At 46.0% G+C, this 20453-nt stretch overlaps 1 non-coding gene across 2 annotated transcripts; it reads right to left on the bottom strand.

Moving 5' to 3' along the window:
* Positions 1-10350: 10350 nt before the first annotated feature.
* LOC109285832 (uncharacterized) lies at positions 10351-20175 on the bottom strand. 2 transcript variants are annotated; one of them, XR_002093971.2, is made up of 3 exons: positions 19017-20175; positions 17273-17346; positions 10351-11262 (listed from the first exon to the last, which is right to left on the bottom strand). It is a non-coding gene; the product is annotated as an uncharacterized LOC109285832 (transcript). The 2 variants fall into 2 exon arrangements; XR_009460184.1 differs by having other exon boundaries at positions 12937-17346.
* Between the last annotated feature and the right edge of the window lie 278 nt (positions 20176-20453).

Here is a 20453-nt window from a genome sequence, read left to right on the forward strand (position 1 = left end):
TTCCACTCAAGCTGTTAGCACAACTGGTCTATAACGTGTCATCGTTTCTCCTTAGGGATCCCTCCCAAACAAAAGAGGCTAACGTTTGCCTTGGAGATGCAAAGGTCGGAGCAAATGAATAGAAATGCTGCAATAGGAGTGGATACTGTGGGAAACTGCCCATCCGAAGAGTATGAGTATGTAGAGATGCTCTAGGAACTCCCTCTGGCTGCAAGTGCAACCCTCATGCTTCCACTTTCTTACAGCGGTCACATTGAGCCCCCTGCTGTCTCTCACTTTCAGTGTCCAACTTTTTCCCCCAGAATAAAAGGAAAAGGAGCAAGAATGTCAGTCCCCACAAAACCTCCTCACAGGTTTTTTCTCTGTCTTTCTTTGCCTTTGGTGCAAAAAGGGCAAAAACGAGTAAAGAAGAGACCCAGAAAGAAGCCCTCCAAAACTGGAGACTAAACCCCCTTTTTTCCCTCCTTTTCCAAAAACCCAACCTGCACAGACAAGATGAAATGAAATGAAATGAACACTTAAAGATTTTCATTTTTTTTTTCATTTGACATTTTACAACTCCCCAAAGGTAAATTTGCAGAAGGAAACTTCCCAGGGGAAAAAGTCGATATTCCAATGAGCTCAAGCTGCTAGAGGTGGCTGCTGCAAAGCTGGTAGCGCAGAGCAATAGCACAGCTTTTGACGTTATGCTGCAGTATGCATCGTCACAAAAAGCACAAAACATACTTTAGCTCCACCAGCAACGGGGGGATGACCCAGAGCTCAGTCCTAATTTCATTTCCCTTTGCATACCTGCATATCATGGCACTGGTTACAGGTGGTCAAGCACATTGCACTCCAGTTTAGCCTAGGCCAGTGGTTATAGAGTCATAGAGAAGTGGGGCTGGAAGGGAACTCCAGAGGTCATCTAATCTCACCCCCTGCCTGAGACAGGATCATCCCATAGACCCATAATCTAAACTCTACATAAGACTACCCTTAACCCTGACACAGCATAGACTTAACACCCTAAATTATCACAGGTAAAGCAGGGGAACCACAGCAGCCACTGTTCTGCTTCTATAAAATGTTGTTAATATATGCACAAGAGGTAGAGGGCAACACCCCCTGCTACAGAGGAAGGCAATACGGCCCCAAGCCAATACCAATCTGACCATGGGGTAAAACTTCCTGACTCTAAATGTGGCATCAGCCTGACCTGGAGCAGAGAGAGGGGCAAGACCCTCTAGCTGGGAGCCTCCAGCTTTGCTCCTAGCAGGAGAATCAACACGCCCCACTTGAAGTCCTCGACCTTAGCTGTAGGCAACATGCAATGCCTTTGGGGAGGCTTAAAAACACCCTGACCCATATAGCAGAAAAAGGCCAGGGTGGAGGGAGCAACCAGCAAAGCCCAGAAGCATCTCAGCCTTGTTTGACTGAAGGCACCCCTTTGTAACGTCTGTAAATTGAGTTTCATCCAATTTCAAAAGCTAGATTATTTATGACAGTGCTCGCCTCCAGTGGGGCTGGTCAGTGCGGGCCAGGGAGCCACACCTGGATGAGAATCACTGGCAAGACCCTACACCAATAATAAGCAAATTGGGGGACAGGTCAGAGGTGTTTTACAAAGCAGGTGGGCAGCAGAGCATAACAGAGGCCAAGAATTCTTGGAAAGGTACCAGTGTGGTATCTGGGGTTACAAATCAGTAGAAATGGAAATATTTATAGCATTTGACTTACATCAGTTGGGAAAAAAGTATGTTAACTCCTTTATAGATTGCAATGCCAATAACGATGAGACAGATGAGGCCACCAATTTCTATTGCAATAATTACGGAAAAGCAGGTCTCTTGGGGCAGGAAAAAAAGAGAACATTATACTTTGTTTGCCTTCAGGGTCTGCTGGATGAAAATGTCAGTACAAAGTGCAGATTATGCTACAGGGACTGAATGAGCGTGTGCTGCACAAACATACTGTACTAGGGAAGCATCTGAGACATACAGGCATTTAGGGCTAAAAAGTGGAAGACAGACTAGGAGAAAAATAAAAACTAGCACGATTAAATGTTCGGGTATAACAGATTATTTGACCTTAGAGTGAAAGGATGTGAATAAAAACAAGGGCAACTCCAAGCAGGTAGATATCCAAGAGCCAAACAACATGAAACGTGCAGGTGAAGTATGTAGAGCATTAAGATTTCCATTGCACTTATGGTTTGAAGACGGAGGAGGCCCGCTGTCAACACTTCCTCCAAATCCTCTTTCTTTACCCACCTAAAGTCACAATGGCAGTTTCTGTTACTGTTGCAAACCTGAAAAAGAGCAAATGTCAATACCACAAAACAAATGGATAGCTGGATTGATTCATCTCCCACTTCTGTGCCCCCTGGGACTTTCTACTTGGCCTCTACAGATGTCTTTCTTCAGATATGAGGGGAGTCGAAAGAAAAATCAGGACAAATCAGGACAGCTGGTGGTTGACGCAGAGAAAACGGCAGAGCTCGTCAATGAGTTCTTCGCTTCAGTATGCCTTAATAGTGGCCAAGGCAATCCCCCCACCTCGAGCACAGACAGATGTCCAAAAGGCACCAGACCACCAAAGGTTAGCATTGACTTAGTTAAGGAGCACCTGGAGGGGCTGGATGGGTACAAGTCAGCCGGCCCAGATGACCTCCATCCACGGGTGCTGAAGGAATTGTCCAGTGTCATTGCTAAGCCATTAGCCTAGCTGTTTGAACACTCGTGGTGCTCTGGCCAGGTCCCTGAGGACTGGAAAAAGGCCAACATGGTGCTGATTTTTAAGAAGGGGAGACGGAGGAGCCAGGTAACCTTAGGCCAGAGCTAGTGCTGGGAGGGAAGAATCTCCCAGCCTCATGACCATGGGGCTCAGGCTGGGAGACAAGGATCTCACAGTCCGGGTCCCTCAATCACCCAGGAGAGTTTATTTTAGAGTACTCTAGAGGAAACTGCTGCCGGATTATTTGCACATGTATATGTACCCAGTATGTACGAAGGAACTCACTACAGCTTGCCTTCGTGTTACTCTTTCTATTGCAGAAGTGCACAGATTCTGCTGCAAAAGGCTCTTCTGCAGCTGCGAAAAGAGGACTGACTTTGCTACCTCTGATGAACACCAGGCACAATTCTGTCTACTGGGCACACAAATAAAGCCATACCATGAGAGCATGCTTTCCATTCATTTCAAGGGGAACTGTGGAGCTAGAGAAACTTTAGGACTATATCAAAACATACAACACCTAAATGAGCGATCCTCATCATCCCTTTGAAACTGTATCTGATGTTCAGAACACCCCAATGGCTTAAAAACACTACTGTAAGGCATGCATTCAAGCGAAGAAATCTCAAAGTACTAACCTCATTTTTCCCACAATCACACTCCTCACCTTCTTCCACTACACCGTTACCATATTGCTTAAACAAATGTGTAGTGGCAAGTGGCATATTATATAGACAAGGTAATTTGTTTTGTGTTACTATATCATAATATGTAGCAAGACTGCAGTCACTCAGTTCTATGCAGTTTCTGAAATAAAAAAAAAATATTCATTACATATAAATAAATAAATAAATATATGTATTTCTTTATATATACACATGTATACACACACTAGCAAATTGCCCATCAAGAATGAAGGGGGGCAAGTGGGGATGGAGGGTTGTGTCACAGCCCCACCGCCCCCCCCGGTCTGGGTCTGCACCCCCATTCCCCCATCGTATCGGGCCCAGGGCCACTCCCTGCCCCCCCCCTTGGGGTCCAGGTCCACTCTATCCACCGCCACCACTACCTCCGAGGAGCAGGGGGTGGGGGCAAGGTGCTGCTGCCTCCTGTCCATCATGCTTTATTCACACTCTGATTGGCTGCCAGACAACCGATCAGAGTGCAAATAAAGCATTATGGCTAGACAGACTAAGGCTTTTTATATATAAAAGCTGGTGACCAAATTGGAAACACAGTTCAAGAAATGGAGGCAGAATGATAAACCCTGCTCAGCAGTTTATAGCAGCCATTAGTACCGAGAAGATAAAAAAAAAAACAACACCAAAAGACCCTGAACAATTTCATCTGAAAGCATATTTCTCATATGGAAAGTGAAGGGATAAGAGAAAGGAAGCAAGTTATTTCAAGAACTTCACCTGTGCTTTGTCTGGAGCCAGCTTTAGCTGACTTTGGACAGGCACTGAAAACATGGGCAATACGGTTGTTTTTATTTCATTTATGGGAGACATTGCACTGGATGTTTCCTGCTTGCAATCCGGTCCGTTTTGTATCACCAGTTCTTTTAGCACCTTCAAACAGATGTTGCAAAATGCAAAGGAAAGGACTGAGCCTTTTGGGACACAGTACGTGAGAATCTCAGATTTGATTTTATGTACCTGCGAGGTCAGGCGAAGAAAGAGTACCTAAGCTATTGCAGGACACGTTTATTCACCTTGCAGCTTCCTGGAGTTGGGACTGGAGTAGCTGGTGATCTGCTGTATCAAATACCATCAGGAGGTCCAGCAGAAGCAGCATGGCTTATTTATAAAAAGGAGGTGATGCTCTACTAAAAGAGGGGTATCAAACACATCCAGCCTTGCAAGCCAGGTGACAGCTCTGGATCTGGCTCACGGAGCTCCCCATGGGGCTAGAAACTTGGAGATGGGATGAGGGCAGGAGCATTACAGGCCACAGCTCCAGGAACCACAGTAAGTAATGCTACTTCCAGTTGCCAAATTTTGGACCCTGTGAGGAGGCCTGTAGGCTGGATGACACAGCTCTGCAGCCCATGGACTGCATCTCTGACAACCCTACATTAGAGCAAGGGCTCTCTCTGCACTTAACTTGAAGCTGGACTGATGGCAACTGCCCATACGCACACTGCACTGCTTTGTGATGGCCATGTGCACCCCCCCGTAGTGAAGTGCACATGGACAATGCATCTCAAAGCACTCTAGTGGCTAATAAGGAACTTCTTTCTCCTTCCCTGATGCTTAAGACTCCCAATGCCATTTTAGACAGCAATAATATAAAAAAAAAAACCTATAGAAAGGAAGAACTGTCATACTGGGTCAGGCCAAAGGTCCTTTTGTCCCACAGTGACAGTAGATGCTTTAGAGGAAAGGTATAATAAAAGAGAGTGAATCCTCTTGAGTGACAGAGGAGGCATCTGCTCCTTCAGGAAACCCGTGGAGGAAGTTGCATTCATCTCCTGGGGAATGTCATTCCAAAGACAGCTATCAGAAGGACGGGAGACCAGCAATTGCCATTCAAACTAAACCCCAACATTTCTCCCATGAAATAGCTGAAATGAGGCACAGCCAGGAAAAAAGAGGACAGGAAATATTGCCCGTTTCAGTACGAGTAGAATCCTGGTCATACCTGACTTTTCAGATGCAAGAAGTGTACGGGACATATGGTAAGGAAAAAGGGGAAATCTTCATATAACTAAACGCAAGTCCATTTAACTGACAACGCTTAGGCTCTTCTCTGATACAGAACAGAGAGAAAGGGGACAAGAGAGAACTCAAATATTTCATAACTGGGATTTCCAATGCAAACTTGGTAGTTGCGCATGCGAACGACATAGTATAGGAATCTCATAATCCCACCAGAGCACTCTCATAAAGAAAGTCCTGAGTGGCACTACCAGACATATGTTTGCAAAAAGAGTTAAAATGCATTCTTTCCATATTTTCATCTTCTCAGAAATGGTTACTTTTCACTCAGTATGATGATATATATGGAGCCTCTCTCTGTTATAATACCCCAGTCCTTCTCTGTCATTCTGCAGCCTACCCAGTCATCCCCACAATGTATCTGGACGTTGGATTGCTCTGTCCAAAGTATTGCATTTTGTACTTGCCCTAACTGAATTTTTCTTGATCTTTTTCCAACTGTTTCTCCAATTTCTCAGCTTCATTTTGAATCCTGCTTCCACCCAGTCTCATGTCACCCACACATTTCCTGAGGGTTTATTCATTTCCATACCCTATGGTCATCGATGAAAATACTGAACGGTACAGGACCCAAAACAACCTGTCAGGAAACTCAACTTGATGCCTCCTCATGGTGTGGCATCATGCTGCTGATGATTACTCTTCTACCATGGAGGATGAGACACAGAATGAGCCCAGACTTGCACTTTTCTGGTCATAAAGACTGGAATAAAGATTGGGAAAGAAAAGGGGATGGGCAAGAAATTAATAATAATAATAATTCTCCCCCAGGCAGTGTCCTTTTGAAGTTTTGGCAGCCTGGAGCTCATTACAACATGCAATGCGTTATGCACTGGATCTTTTGAACATCAGCATCTACTAAGGCCTTGTCAGCCTGCACCTTGCACTCCCCTTTACCACCCACAAAGGAATAAGAGCTGTCATTGCCCCTCCGAATCTCAGCTAAGTAAGACTGAAACAGGTGTTGAAGGATGGGTCGTGGGATCCGCACTGAAAGTAGTCTCTTGAGGAATCACAATTGCCATAAGGTAGGAAACCTCTCTCTCTACTTTGTTTCTCTTCGGCTAGAAGAGAACCATACAAACACTTTCTCATTGGCCCTTCTTGAGCTTTTGTCTGTTGAATCCGGCGATGGCACTGCCTAGTTTTACTTTACGTTCAAAATATACCCGATTCCGGCCAGCATGGCAGGACTGTTGCACATACCAGTGGCTTAAAATACAATACCATTTTATTTCTGGTTGTACTGGGAGAAACACACTACAAAGGATGCAGCTTCCACTTAGTGCAGCAACCCTTAGCATTTGGAGGGCAAAACACCACTTCTGCCACCATGAGAGATGCTCTTGCAAAAGTGTGGCAGTGAGGTGCCAGTGGGGCTCTTTTATAGGTCACTGCAGAGGGCTCTCAGGAAGCCATCTGGTCCCCTGTTCCTCCCCATTGGAAGGGAAATGGGAGAGAGGAGGACTGTGGGATGTTGGGGGTCCAAGGCGCTACAAACGACAAAAGAGTTCCTCTTGGAAAGAGGAAGACGTTGGTGACTGATCTGCCATTTTTCTAACATTACAGAGGACATACATGTATACACGCTTACTTTTTCTAGCACTACAACACATTTGTAAAGCTACAAATATAACATCTGTCCATGACCAACGTACGCAAGAACATGCAAGGAAGCCAGAAATATATGCCCGAGTGCAGCCCTTTCTGGAAAAGTGCAATTACCAATACTGTGATAATCAACACCCAAAAAAGCTTCACATGCTTTATGAGCTTCCCCCTGAGTCATGGAAGAAAATCAGAATATGTTTCTATACCTTCCGTGAGAAACAGTGGGTACGTCTATAGGAGACGTTTACTGCGCATTAGCCTAATAACACGGTGCAGTAGCGTAGCAGTTATTAACTGTGCTAATAGCCTCCTGCACTGTGTTATTAGGCTAATATGCAGTAAGCGTCACTAAAAAAACGTGCACCAGTGCTACTGTGTGGTAACTCTAGTTACTGTACATTCAATTAGTACCTCTTATTAGAGGAACTAAACCAAATGCACAGTAACTAAGGCACGTTAATGAATGTTTAGATTCACCCAGTATCTCCTAATGGCTGATTATTATTCCAGTGTCCAGGAACTGTACTACTCCAGTGTCTAGGAAGTGGATAACCTTTGGGGTACAAGAGTCCAGGAAGTGAGGTTTACAACTAAACAGACAGACTTTGCAAGATACAGGGCAGTCCAGACACCCTTTCACAGGGGTTCTGAATTTACTTCTAAAAAATGGAATCTACTCAGCACAGTTTGGCCAGCACACCTGCACACTACTATACCTGCCCAGCAGTAAGAAGATGGAGCCAATGCTGAAACACCACAGACAACTACCCAAAACTGTATTTTCAAGGTCAGATGCCTGTTTAGCATTCCTAACTTACCCAAACGGTTAGGTGCTAAAATCTGTGCATACACCGTGGGACTGGAACTTAGTTATTGATTTACTGTTTCTTTTTTTTTTATGAAGTGGGAACGATGTGCTTTAATTCCTGGACCTGGAGTCTGTCTTGGGGCATGGGGGGGTGGGGAAGGAAACAATGGCAGACCTGGCTACTAGTTCCTGCTGAGGCCACAAAGCCTGCCAAGTTTCAAGGAGGTAGGTGCAGGGGTTTGGGGGAAACCACCTCAAACTGTGGACAAGCAAAACTCGTGACATGGGTGACAGAGTGTGTGTTAAGGCGCAGCGGGGTGAAAGCTGCAGGCCTGCTAGCCCCTGCTGCAGCCACAAAGTCTGCCAGCTGTCAAAGAGATCGGTGCAGGGGGGTTCTGGGGCCCTGCTGCGGACAGGCAAAACTCATGCCACGGGTGCTTGTGCAACTGACTGTCTCTGTCTTGGGGCAGTTGATTGTCTGCATTGATTCTTTCCTCTCCTTAGGCTGTGGTTTTGTAGGTGTTAATCCTTGCTTGTTAACTCATTACATTAGCTAGCTACTGTGTATTGAGCTGGTCCCTGAGTGTATCATGATTGGTTGGTAACACAGTAGCTTAGCAGCCAGGCCTGCAATAATTTCAAACCCCTCCCTGTGCCCCAATACAGACACAGTTGCACAAGCACCCATGTCACGAGTTTTGCCTGTCAGCAGCTGGAGGTGCAGGGCCCCAGAAGCCCTGCACCGATCTCCTCGACAGCTGGCAGGTGTCGTGGCCTCAGCAGGGGCTAGCAGGCCTGCAGCTTTCACCCTGCTGCGCCTTAACACACAGTGTCACGCATGTCATGAGTTTTGCTTGTCCGCAGCTTGAGGTGCAGTTCCCCAAACCCCTGCATTTATGTCCTTGAAACTTGGCAGGCTTCATGGCCTCACCAGGGGCCTCCATCCCTGCAATTTTCACCCTGCTGTGTCTGACACAGGTAAGCAAGTCATGTGTATGCGTCAGACACAGTGGGTCTTGGAAGAAACTTGATCACAAACAGGCTTTTAGAAATCAATTAACCCTTGCCATCCCCCTGGACCATTGTTGTAATGCAATATCTACTTTACCTACAAGCCAGTTCCCAAAAACAAACCTCTAAATACTATTTTCTACCATCACCTTCAACTCCCTGAAGGGTGGTTCCAAAAAGGATGGAGCTCAACGGTGGCAGATGACAGAACAAGGAGCAATGGGTTCCAGTTGCGGCAAGGGAAGTTTAGGTTGGATATTAAGAAAAATTATTTCACTAGGAGGGTGGTGAAGCACTGGAACAGGTTTCCCAGAGAGGTGGCGGAGTCTCCATCCTTGGACGTTTTTAAGACCCAGGTAGTATCATAGGCAGAGGGTTTCCCCCCTCCCTCAGGAATGTATCCAGCTCAGGTTACCTAAAGAGATAGGGTAAGGATGTGTCTCTCTGCTGGGCCCATCCTTATCAAATTGTCACAGAGCAGAGACTTTGGGGAGAGACAAAGGTGGCTTTCTGCCACAGGTGAGAACTTTCATTTGGCAATTGCAACTCCACATTGCCTCTGATCAGCCAGTTTAGCCATCTGGGAGCTGTGCCGTAACGATCCAGAACATAGCTGAGACCACGATTTCTTGAATTTTCCAGTCTGCAGGAAAATCATTGCAGGATTTGCCCCTGTGAGGTTTCCAACTGCATCACGGTCACTGATGGCATTCACACCACCACCTGTGCTCTGCATAAACTACATAAACCCCAGGTACACTCCTCCATTGTGTGCACAGTGTTGTGGCTGCACACAGGCGAGTCCCACACGTGACTCCAGATGGTCAGGCAAGGTCCATGACACCAGGGGTTGTTCCCTTGATGACACAGAGCTTTTTCCCCGCAGTGCTTCCTACACCACCCTGGAAGAAGTGACAATTTAACTTGTTTTTTGGGGACCGAACACATCTACTCCTCCCTGGGCTTTTGAAGTCCTACAAAGGATTCCAAAAAGGATCTGTTCAAAGACCAAATCAGCAGGTACTGTATGACTTGCAAACATGCCTTTGAGTAGTTAAGTTCACTGCAAAAAGTACTGCGAGTGCATCTAGACATGGGGTTCTCAACCTTTGTTTTCCCCTCAAACGCTCAAGCTTAGGGATATAATCCAAACTCAAGTTGAAGTCAGAAAGAAACTTTGCCCCTGGGAACACGGTATTCATAATAATTTGCTATGCGGTTCTTATACCTTCCTCTTAAGTGTCTCATAGTTGTCACTGCCCACGTAATGCTGGATGTGAGACACTACTGACCTGAATCTGTGGACAATTCTTATGAAAAAATAAGTGCGTTCGGACTTTGTGGAAACTGGTACGACAGGAGCAAAGAAAAACCTAGCATCGTCAAGTCAATCCTGGCAATGTAGAGCAACTGGCCCCCTCTAGAGGACATTTCACAACACGTCCTAAAGATCGGCATGTACTACGGAAACTAAGGCAGACAAGGTTCTTTGGGTGAAACTGATATCTTTTATTAGACCAACTAAAATAGTTGGGGAAAAATTTTTTTTTTAGCAAGCTTTCACAACCTATACTACAGAAACAATTACATTTTAAAATGCCATTTCCATAGTCTAATTCATTGAAATGAAAAGAAATTTACACAAGCAGCTGTCCGTGGTCAAAAGATACACGGGGAATAAGGAACTTTTCGGCCCATTTAGTAAAAGCCTTATGAGTCTTCAGCACATCATCAACAACTGCCACCAAGTTTCTTTTCGTCCACATCTCTGCTCCAATCAGAAAAGTTGCGAACATTAACTGTCCTGAACATCTGAAAACCAGAGCAAATATTAGGCTGCCGTCCCTCCCCCAGAGCACTGGGATTGGACGGACCTCAGGGACACATTGCAGACACTGGCCAGCTCCACAGTCAGCATCAAAGCAGTCCTTCTGCCCCTCTTCTTTGCTTCTGTTTCCCTGCAAGCCCCGCTCCGAAACTCCAAAGTTTTCAGAAACGTTTTGGATAGTTTCATTTCGTTTTGGAGATGTTCCATTTTGATTTGGATTCAGCGTTTCAGATGCCAAAATGGGCCGAAACATCTCCAAAACGAAACGGCTGCTGAAGTTTTGCACAGCCCTAATGGGAGAGAAACATGGACATAGAGCAAAGGAGAACTAAGCCATCTTGGTGAGCGCTCTTGGTGAGACAAGACGCCCAACTAGACAGACCACTTGTTTCACGCAGAATGACAATTGCGGTTGCCTTGATTTTGTCAAGAGAGTAATTAAAAAAAAAAAAAGAGAGAATTTCATCCTCCAATTCACATGCATGGTGTAAACTTACAGTGCTCAGCAGATTGGTCAATTTAAGCATTAAGTTGATCACCCGAGATTCATTTCAGTGATCCTGTGTATACTGCAGGAAAAAGAGAAAATGTAGACTCTTAGTACCGGACGTAAAAATCAACGTTATACTCATATCACTACTCCTTTCGGACACGAATATCAGAAGGCTTTAATTCAAAAATACTCAAGTGTTACTGTGGAGATCTCTTAATGGAGGGACCAACCAACAGGCTCTTAGCAGCTCCAGCAGAACTACTCAGGGATGTGCTGTTGCAGGACTAGGGGCAGGAGGAGGAGGTCAAACCAGTGGGGCCCCCCAAGGCTCTGTCCTTGGACCCATACTGTTCAACATCTTCATTAATGATGTGGACACTGGAGTCAGAAGCGGACTGGCTAAGTTCCCTGATGACACCAAACTTTGGGGCAAAGCATCCACACCAGAAGACAGGCGGGTGATCCAGGCTGACCTGGACAGGCTCAGCAAGTGGGCGGACGAGAATCTGATAGTGCTCAACGCCGATAAATGCAAGGTTCTCCACCTTGGGAAGAAAAACCCGCACCATCCTTATAGGCTCGGCAGTGCTATGTTGGCTAGCACTATGGAAGAAAGAGACTTGGGGGTCATCATTGACCACAAGATGAACATGAGCCTGCAGTGCGATGCTGAAGCTAGTAAAGCGACCAAAACACTGGCTTGCATCCATAGATGCTTCTCAAGCAAATCCCGGGACGTCATTCTCCCCCTGCACTCGGCCTTAGTGAGGCCACAGCTGGAGTACTGCGTCCAGTTTTGGGCTCCACAATTCAAAAAGGATGTGGAGAAGCTTGAGAGAGTCCAGAGAAGAGCCACGCGCATGATCAGAGGTCAGGGAAGCAGACCCTACGAAGACAGGCTGAGAGCCCTGGGGCTCTTTAGTCTGGAAAAGCGCAGGCTCAGGGGTGATCTGATGGCCACCTACAAGTTTATCAGGGGTGACCACCAGTATCTGGGGGAACGTTTGTTCACCAGAGCGCCCCAAGGGATGACAAGGTTGAATGGTCACAAACTACTACAAGACCGCTTCAGGCTGGACATAAGGAAGAATTTCTTTACTGTCCGAGCCCCCAAGGTCTGGAACAGCCTGCCACCGGAGGTTGTTCAAGCGCCTTCATTGAACACCTTCAAGATGAAACTGGATGCTTATCTTGCTGGGATCCTATGACCCCAGCTGACTTCCTGCCCTTGGGTGGGGGGCTGGACTCGATGATTTTCCGAGGTCCCTTCCAGCCCTAATGTCTATGAAATCTATGAAACAGGTGTGACAGGCTCCCCTGGGGGTAGAGGGGAGCTAAGACTGTGTGGCAGAGTTGGAGCTGGAAACAACACATGCTGTATGCTTTCGCTCCCCAGTAAGAGCAGGGCCCCAGCTGGAGCAGGAGCACCGAGGGAAAGGTAAGTGGCAGTGGGGTAAGGTAAGCGACACCGAGGGAGGGGAAGGTGTCACCGGAGCTGGAGCAGGAGCACCCAAAGCACCAAGGGAAAGGTAAGTGACACCGGGCTCAGACATGGAGTTGCAGCTTCTGCTCCCTCCCTTGCTGCGGCTTGTACTCAAATCTAAGACGAGGTGCTTCTCCCCCACTCACCCCTCCTGTGTCGAATGGGGGAGGAGGGAGCCTAGTCTTTGATGCGAGTCAATAGCATAGCATTCAAATCTCTGAAATAAGTCAGAACAAATGGATATAAACAACATTTCATGATACTCACCAGCTTTGTGTCCATAACAAAAAATAACTCTAAGTATCTGGTATGTCCATACAAGACCTGACGACCATGAATATCCTGGAAGTACGGGAGTACACAGAGGATTTCATGCAGCATACCCAGGGAGTTAAGTGGCATGCAAAAATCAGATCATTATATTACAATACTGTCCTGTACAATACTTGTGTTTTGCTGCTTACCTGGATAGAAAACCATTAAGGATCATTCTGTACAGCAGCCCATTCTCCTCAGCAGTATTGGACATCGAACAGAATTACATTATACCAACAAATCAATTTTCAGTGGCTGCCGACAGTCCAAGGAAATGCTACTCCATAAGGTAGGGTTGGGTATTTGACCCATCAAATACCATTCAGTCAATTGACCAGTCAAGTTATCAGTCAAAAATTGCCAATAAGTCCAAATAATGCACAGAAAAAGCACAAATGTTCCATTAAGAAAGGTGTCAAAAAACAATAAAAATCATATTTCTGTAAAGAAAACTTCAAAAAAAAAAATAGGGTTTTTTTTGTAAAGTTGCTATGATCTTTGACCGGCCAAAAATATGCAATCAAGTGACCAGGCAAATGCCAATATTTGACTGGTCATTTGACCAGCTTGCCAACCCTACCCTAAGGACAATTTTTTATTTTTTTTGTTGCGGGGGATGCTAGTTGAGATATGCTGAGGCAGTGTCTAAACTTCTCTCGCACAGAGACCTGAAATCATTTAAAGTTCCTTGCTGCGATGAACCTAATCCTGAAACCCTTTGTGGCAGCAAAAGAAAGAGGGGCTGCAGTTAAACCGAGGTGCCCCATATGGTGCTTTTTTTCCCCTGGGTCTATGCCTGGGTAGGGCCTGGATGCTGATTAACAGCCAGACCTGTCTACTATCTCCATGCCTGGCTTTAATACAGAGGAAGATAAAAATCAAGAAAACAACGGATACACCAATGGATGAAGGAACACCAGTGAGTAAGTGTAAATGCTAGTAGGTAGCAGGTTTTAAAACTAGCAAAAAGAAGTTTCTTTAAACAAAATAAAGTGCAATTAACTCCTGGAATTCATGGCCGGAAGATGATGTGGAGGCTGACAGCTTAACCCAGTCCAAGAGGGGACTGAACACATTCTTGGAGGTAAGATCCAACGGTTGTTATTGAGCACGAGAGACGCGGGACAACCTCAAAGTCAGAGCTTCCTAAAAGTCTGCTTGCTGGAAGTCGCAAGGAAAGAGGATCGGGGGGTAGAAGATTCTGGGCATGACCTGCTCACGCTCCTCCTCGGCATCCACACTCCTCCGCCGCGTGAGATGAGATACTGGGGTAGATGGACCTATGGTCGGACTCAGGAAGTGGCAGTTCTTAACGACAAGGAGGAAGGAAATACCAGTACTGATGAGACCAAACAGGCAAAGTTAGTGAAATGACTGAACTTTATATCCAGCTAATAAACTGAAAGGAGTCTGAAGTTAAAAACTAGGTGCTTGCACATGAATGGAAGAAGCCTGAGCGACAAAACGTCAGCACTGGAACTACTCCTAGCCCTGTGCAGCAACCAGCAAAGCCCAGAAGCCTGGGACATCCCCATAGTAGACCACAGGCATCGCTACGCCTAAATCAACCTTGACCCATGGCTGTCCAACATCTTCTTGAACCCGTCCAGTGATGGAGAGTCCCCAACTTCCCTAGCTGTCTAATCCCACTACCTTGCTGCTCTGATAGTGAAGTTTTTTTTCTTAAAATCCAATCTAAACCTACTTTGTAGCAACTTCAAGCCAGGGGTCCTTGTCCTACTCTCTGCAGCAAGCAAAAATAAGTTGTTTTTCCTCTTCTTTATGGCAGCCCTTCAAGTATTTGAAGACAGCTGTCATGTCCCTGTTTACGTGCCTTTTCCGCAAGCTGAACACCTCTAGCGCCTTCCACCTCTGCTTGTAAGGACTTGCTTTCCAAGCCCTTGATGATTTCTGTCACCTGCTTCTGGACTCCAACTTCTCCACATCCTTTTTTGAAGTGTGGAGCCCAAACCTGCATGCAGTACTCCAAGTGAGGCCTAATCACTGCTGATCTCCAATCAGCAATGATAGGCACTATCACCTCCTGTGTCTTGCACCTAACGTTTCTATTGATGCAGCCCAAAACTGCAGTCTCCTTCAAACAACTGATGGAAGTTTTCAAACTGCAGCCCCTGGTTCTCATGGGGGACTTTAATTATCAGGATGCCTGTTGAGAGGGAAGCACAACAGTGAACAAGCAGTCCTACAAATTCTTGGAGTGTGCTGGGGGTAACTTTTTAGATACAGAGGGCAGACAAGCCAAGGATGAGGGAAGCTTTTCTTAACTTGCTGCTCACAAACAGGGAGGAACGTGAAGGTGGAAGGTAACTTGGGTGATAGCGACCATGAAACGATAGAGTTCAACATCTTAAAGCGGGGCAGGGAGGAGAACAGCAGAATCAAGACACAGGACTTCAGAAAAGCAGACTTCAACAAACTCCTGGTGGGTAAGATCCTCTGGGAACTGCCTGTACTTTAAAGGGGTCATCTTAGAGATGCAGAAGCAAGCTATCCCGATGTGCAGGAAGAATGGAAAGTGCAGCGGGATGCCAGCCTGGTCAGACAGCAATCTATTCAACATGATGAAACTCAAAAACAGATTCTACAAAAAGTAGAAACTTGGTCATAGTACTAAGAAAAAGTGTAAGGGTATTGCATGGGAATGCAGAGAGAAAATTAGAAGACTGAGGTATGATTTGAGAAGCAGCTGGAGAGAGACTTAAAAAGGCAATAAAAAAGGGATTTTCCACATAGATCAAGAGGATGAAGAAGCCCTTTACAGATTGCAGAAGGCAATCTAGTTTTGAGTGATGCAGAGGAGGCCATAATATTACTGCCTTTTGTATTTCAACCTTCAAAAATAGGGGCAGCTACCAGATGATGAGTACAGTTAGCAACAAAGATAGGGAAGGAGACAAATAGCCTAGAGTAGTCGAAGGATAGGTTAGGGATTGCTTAGAGAAGCTAGGTGCTTTCAAGTTGGCAGGACTGGATGGGATGCACCCTAAGGCACTGAAGGAATTGGCTAAGGTCATTTCTGAGCCATTAGCTATCCTCTTTGAGAACTTGCAGAGGATGGGTGAGACCCCAAACAATTAGAAAAAAGCAAATAGAGTGCCCGCCATTAAAAAAAGGGAAGAGGAGGATCTTGGGAATTACAGATCTCAGCTTGATCCCAATACCTGGAAAGAACATGAAGCAGATCCTTAGGGAATAGACTGTGAATGTACTAGAGAAGAACCGAACAATCAGGAGCAGCCAGCATGGATTCACCAAGAGCAAGTCACACCTAATCTACCAGATTCCCTTCTGTGAAGAGGTGACAGGACCTATGGATGGGGAAAGAGAAATAGATGTGATCTACCTTGATTTAAGCAAGGCTTTTGATGCTGCCTCCCAGGACATCCTCATTAACAAGCTCAGGTCAGCAGGAATGATCTGTCCCCAGGGGATAAAGACCGAATGGGGAATTTAGACACAAAAATGTAGAGCGGGCAGCCTGCAATGCATAGTGCCCCTGAGTAGAGGTAAATGTCTTCAGCCTCCAGACATACAGATAAGCCCCGGATGGACCGTATTTTTTTGGTATACAACACCCCACTCCACCCCTCCCAAATAAGGCACGCACCTCATTTTTGGAAAGACAGAATAAAAAGAAAAAAAGATTTTTCCAGAGTTATGGCTGCACAGAATAGGGATAGAGCCTCATCTTCATCTCATTCACCCTCCCTCCTTTCCTGCTTAACTACAAGCTGAATCCCTAGCTGCTGCTTAAGACTGGTCTCCATGGGTGGCTCTATGATTTTTCAAAGAGCTAAAGTTTCCAGGACTCTGAAATAGGGAAGAGAGACCAGGAGCAGCTAGCAGGCAGCAAAGAAAGGTTAGATTGGTTAAAAACATCAAGACTGTTAAAAAGGAGAGATGAGCATTAACATCTGTGCAGTGAAAAACAATGTGCCATTAAGTCCACTGGCTCCTAGAGCTGCCTGAATAGTAATGCTACTGGTGCTGCAGTGTGGAGCAGTAATCAATGCAAGGGGCTTCTATTCCAGACTGAAAATCAGCAATCCTGCTTAAAACATGCAACTAATTTGGGGGGGGGCTTTTTTTGGAGAGGAATAAGGCCTGCAGTATGCAAGTAAGTAAGGTACCATATTTCCCAACAGATTCCCAGCACAAGTGAGATGACCTCTAACATTCAACACAGCTTTTCCAGAGACAAGCTACAACGCTACATTCAGTGCGTGTGAACATCTACATACATTAAATTTAGGTAGTGAACTCTTACTTGCATTTTTTGGCACTCTCCAATGGGTTGATCCACTGTTTCTTCATCAGTTCCTCCACACTGACCAGGAAAACCTGCAGAAATGTAACCAAGACTTGAAGAAATGGAAAAGCTCATAAATACCTTAGTTAATATGAATTATTAAAATGGGGTTGTCTTTTTCTTAACAAGAGGGGGAGGATGAGGGTGAATATGAAAGACCAAATTATTAACCTCATCCAAGTTCCAGGAATCTCACCACTGATTCTTTATCAAGTAAAGTAGTATTTTATATAACCACATACATTATGAGGATATGACAAAACTACAGTTTCTCTCTCTGTTTCAAAGATTATAGCGAGAGAGACTGCAACGTCTGTTAAGTTCGCCTAACACTTTCCATTCTAAACATTCATGTTTGGTTGCTAAGCCCAAGAATTTTAACCGCTTTCATGAAAAAATTAATGGGTTGCTTGGGTGAGCGAGGGGGAGACTGGAACCACCTGACAACCGGGTAAATAACTGTTTTTTTTTAATTAATGCGAGCGTTTCTACTGTTAGAAAAGAAACTTGAAATTTGACAGCAGGATAATTCTGTGGCTTTGGTGCTCTTGTGAAAACAAAGGAAATGCAGGATGTCTCAAAAAACATGCACACACTTCAGTCATCAGTAATACAGACATATTGTTGAAACCACAGTCTGCTCTTGCCAGACGTTCAGTTATCAATGTGGGCAGGTGTATCTGCTTGCTCATCAAGGACAAGTGTGCAAAAGGCATTCACAACTCCGAGAACATAGTAGAGGTGCAACAAGGTGGAAGTAGTGAACGGAAAACAATACCACCAGCACACCTGATGACTGAGAGACAGGCAGAGCTGACAGCATTGTGAAACACGTGCATCAATGGTGTTCCAAGGAAGCCATATGCTATGGCCAATTGAAAGGATGATGTCGTTTTGGCTGTGTGACTTTCTGCTCCGATCTCCTACCCGATCTACAACTGTGCTGTCTGCTCTCAGCTCCCTCTGACCTGCCACTCTGCTTTCCGTTCCTTCCCCATGCTCCCTTCTCATTTGCTGCTTTGCTTCAGCTTCCTGCCCTACCTGTTGCTGTGCTGCCCCCATCTCCCATGTGTCACACACAGCGGCTGCCGGTGCTGCAGCCTGGCCACCCCTGACCTGGAGAATTTCTAATTCAGCCTTGTTGAGAACCAGAATAAAACCCAAAGCGGTGAAGTTCTCACAAAGGGAAAGTCGAAAAAAACCTACCTTCAGGTTTCAAGTGACGGAAAGATGAGGTTTCAATCTTCAAAATAGTACAAGAGGCAAGTTTAGGGGAGTTTGAAATTACAAGGCGATAGGTTTTAAAATGAAAACCTGAGATATTTGATGTTGAAAAGATTGAAATGGAAGTTTTGACCATGGAAGAACCCCTCCAAAACAAAATGCCAGCCGAACCAGCCTGATTTGCTGAAGCCCTTCAGTGTTGACAGGGCTGCTTATTCTGAGAGCTCACGGGTCTACAGAAAAGCCTCCAACGAGCTCAGATTATTTCTAAACCCTGGTGCTTTTGAAAAATATTACCTAACTACTAGACGAGGAAGAACACTTCTGCCTCTGCAGGTCGTTTAGCCCTTATAACGAACTACTCCCTACCTACACTACCCGGTCTACTGCCAGCAATTGGCAGAGACACAATATTGACTGTACTGGGGCAGGACAACAGTCCATAGAGCAATTCCCATTTTCCTAAAAACAGAATTACCTTGCTGTCTATGCCATCCTTTGCTTCTAGCTTTCTGGGCACTATTATTTCAGAGTAAGACATGCTTGACATCTCAGCAAGGCCTAGAAAGAGAAACAAATACAAATGAGTGAGAACGGGATACCGAATTCAATGGGGCAACACCAACCACTGCTAGCTGAAGAACTGGCTGTTCACATCTGCAATGCCGGGAATACCTCCTTCCAGACGAGGCAGAACTGCAGATTACTTCATGCACAAATGAGCGTCCCTGCTGGCAGGGGAAAAGCACGTGAGAAGAAATCAACGGTCAGCAGATTGAAAGAAAATAAGTGTATCAGGAAGGAATAGCAATAGATCCATTAATAATCATGAATCTAATAATAGTAAGGATCCATCCAGACAGGAAAATAAAAGAACTGATGTATAAAAAAGCCAAAACATTAAATAGGCAGACGAGGTTTGACCAACTAAATAGCTGGAAAAAATTGTTCTTTGCAAGCTTTTGGGCACAAACGCCCTTCTTCAAATCTCCGTGTGCCTAAAGAAGGGCGTTTGTCCGTGAAAGCTTGCAAAAAAAGATTTTCCCAACCCTTTCGCTGGTCGAATAAAAGATTCATGTCCACCCATGTCCTCAGACAACATGGCTAGAACCAACAACCTTGAAACCTTCGATACAGATTTTTGCCCCGTTATCTGGTAGCAGGTCTTCGTCGGGGCTGACAAAACCATCCATTTCCCCAAGGCTTCGGGAGGAGGTTAAGCAACCCCTGACAGCTCCGGCAGACCCTTGCAGGCGCCAAGAGCACGAACCCAACGGTTTTTGGAAGAGCTGGGCAGCCGGGCTGATTTGTAATGAGGTTTAGAGGGCCGGGGGTAGGAATTCAAATTTAAAGAGGGGATGACTTCAGTCACCGAAATCCTGTCGGCCACGCTTGGAGCACGGGGAACAGGCCACGCAGAACTGGGGAAAAAGAAAACACGCTCCTCGGTTCATGAAGGACAGGAGGCAGAAGCAAACGAACGTGCCAGGGAAAAGGACCTTGTCCATTAATCAACTTTTTTTTGTGTGGATGTTACGAGTGTGATGTAGATAATAGGGTCAATGTAAGGGGTCATTAGGATGCCCCTTCCGCCCTACCCACCTGGCCCCAGCAGCAGCAGCAGCACGAGTCAGTCCCATCCCCGTCCTCCCAACAGCCAATAGGCCCCGCCCCAGCTGTAATTGGCCCCGCCCACTCCATGGTCCAAGCCCCACCTCCTGCCAACAGTTGCTGCCGGCCCCACGTGCCCCACCCCCTCCCTGCTCCAACTGGCCCCTCCCCCAGTGTCCCAGGTCCCGCCTCCTGCCTCCAGTGCCTACCTCAAGCCTGGCTCCCCTGGCCCTCGCCGGCACCACACAGCACAGCCCCTGCCGTGACACCCCCAGGCTGCCACCGCCACGAGCCCTTCCGTGGG

This window comes from Alligator mississippiensis, chromosome 1 (genome assembly GCF_030867095.1).
Source record: "Alligator mississippiensis isolate rAllMis1 chromosome 1, rAllMis1, whole genome shotgun sequence".
Taxonomy (NCBI): Eukaryota; Metazoa; Chordata; order Crocodylia; family Alligatoridae; genus Alligator; species Alligator mississippiensis.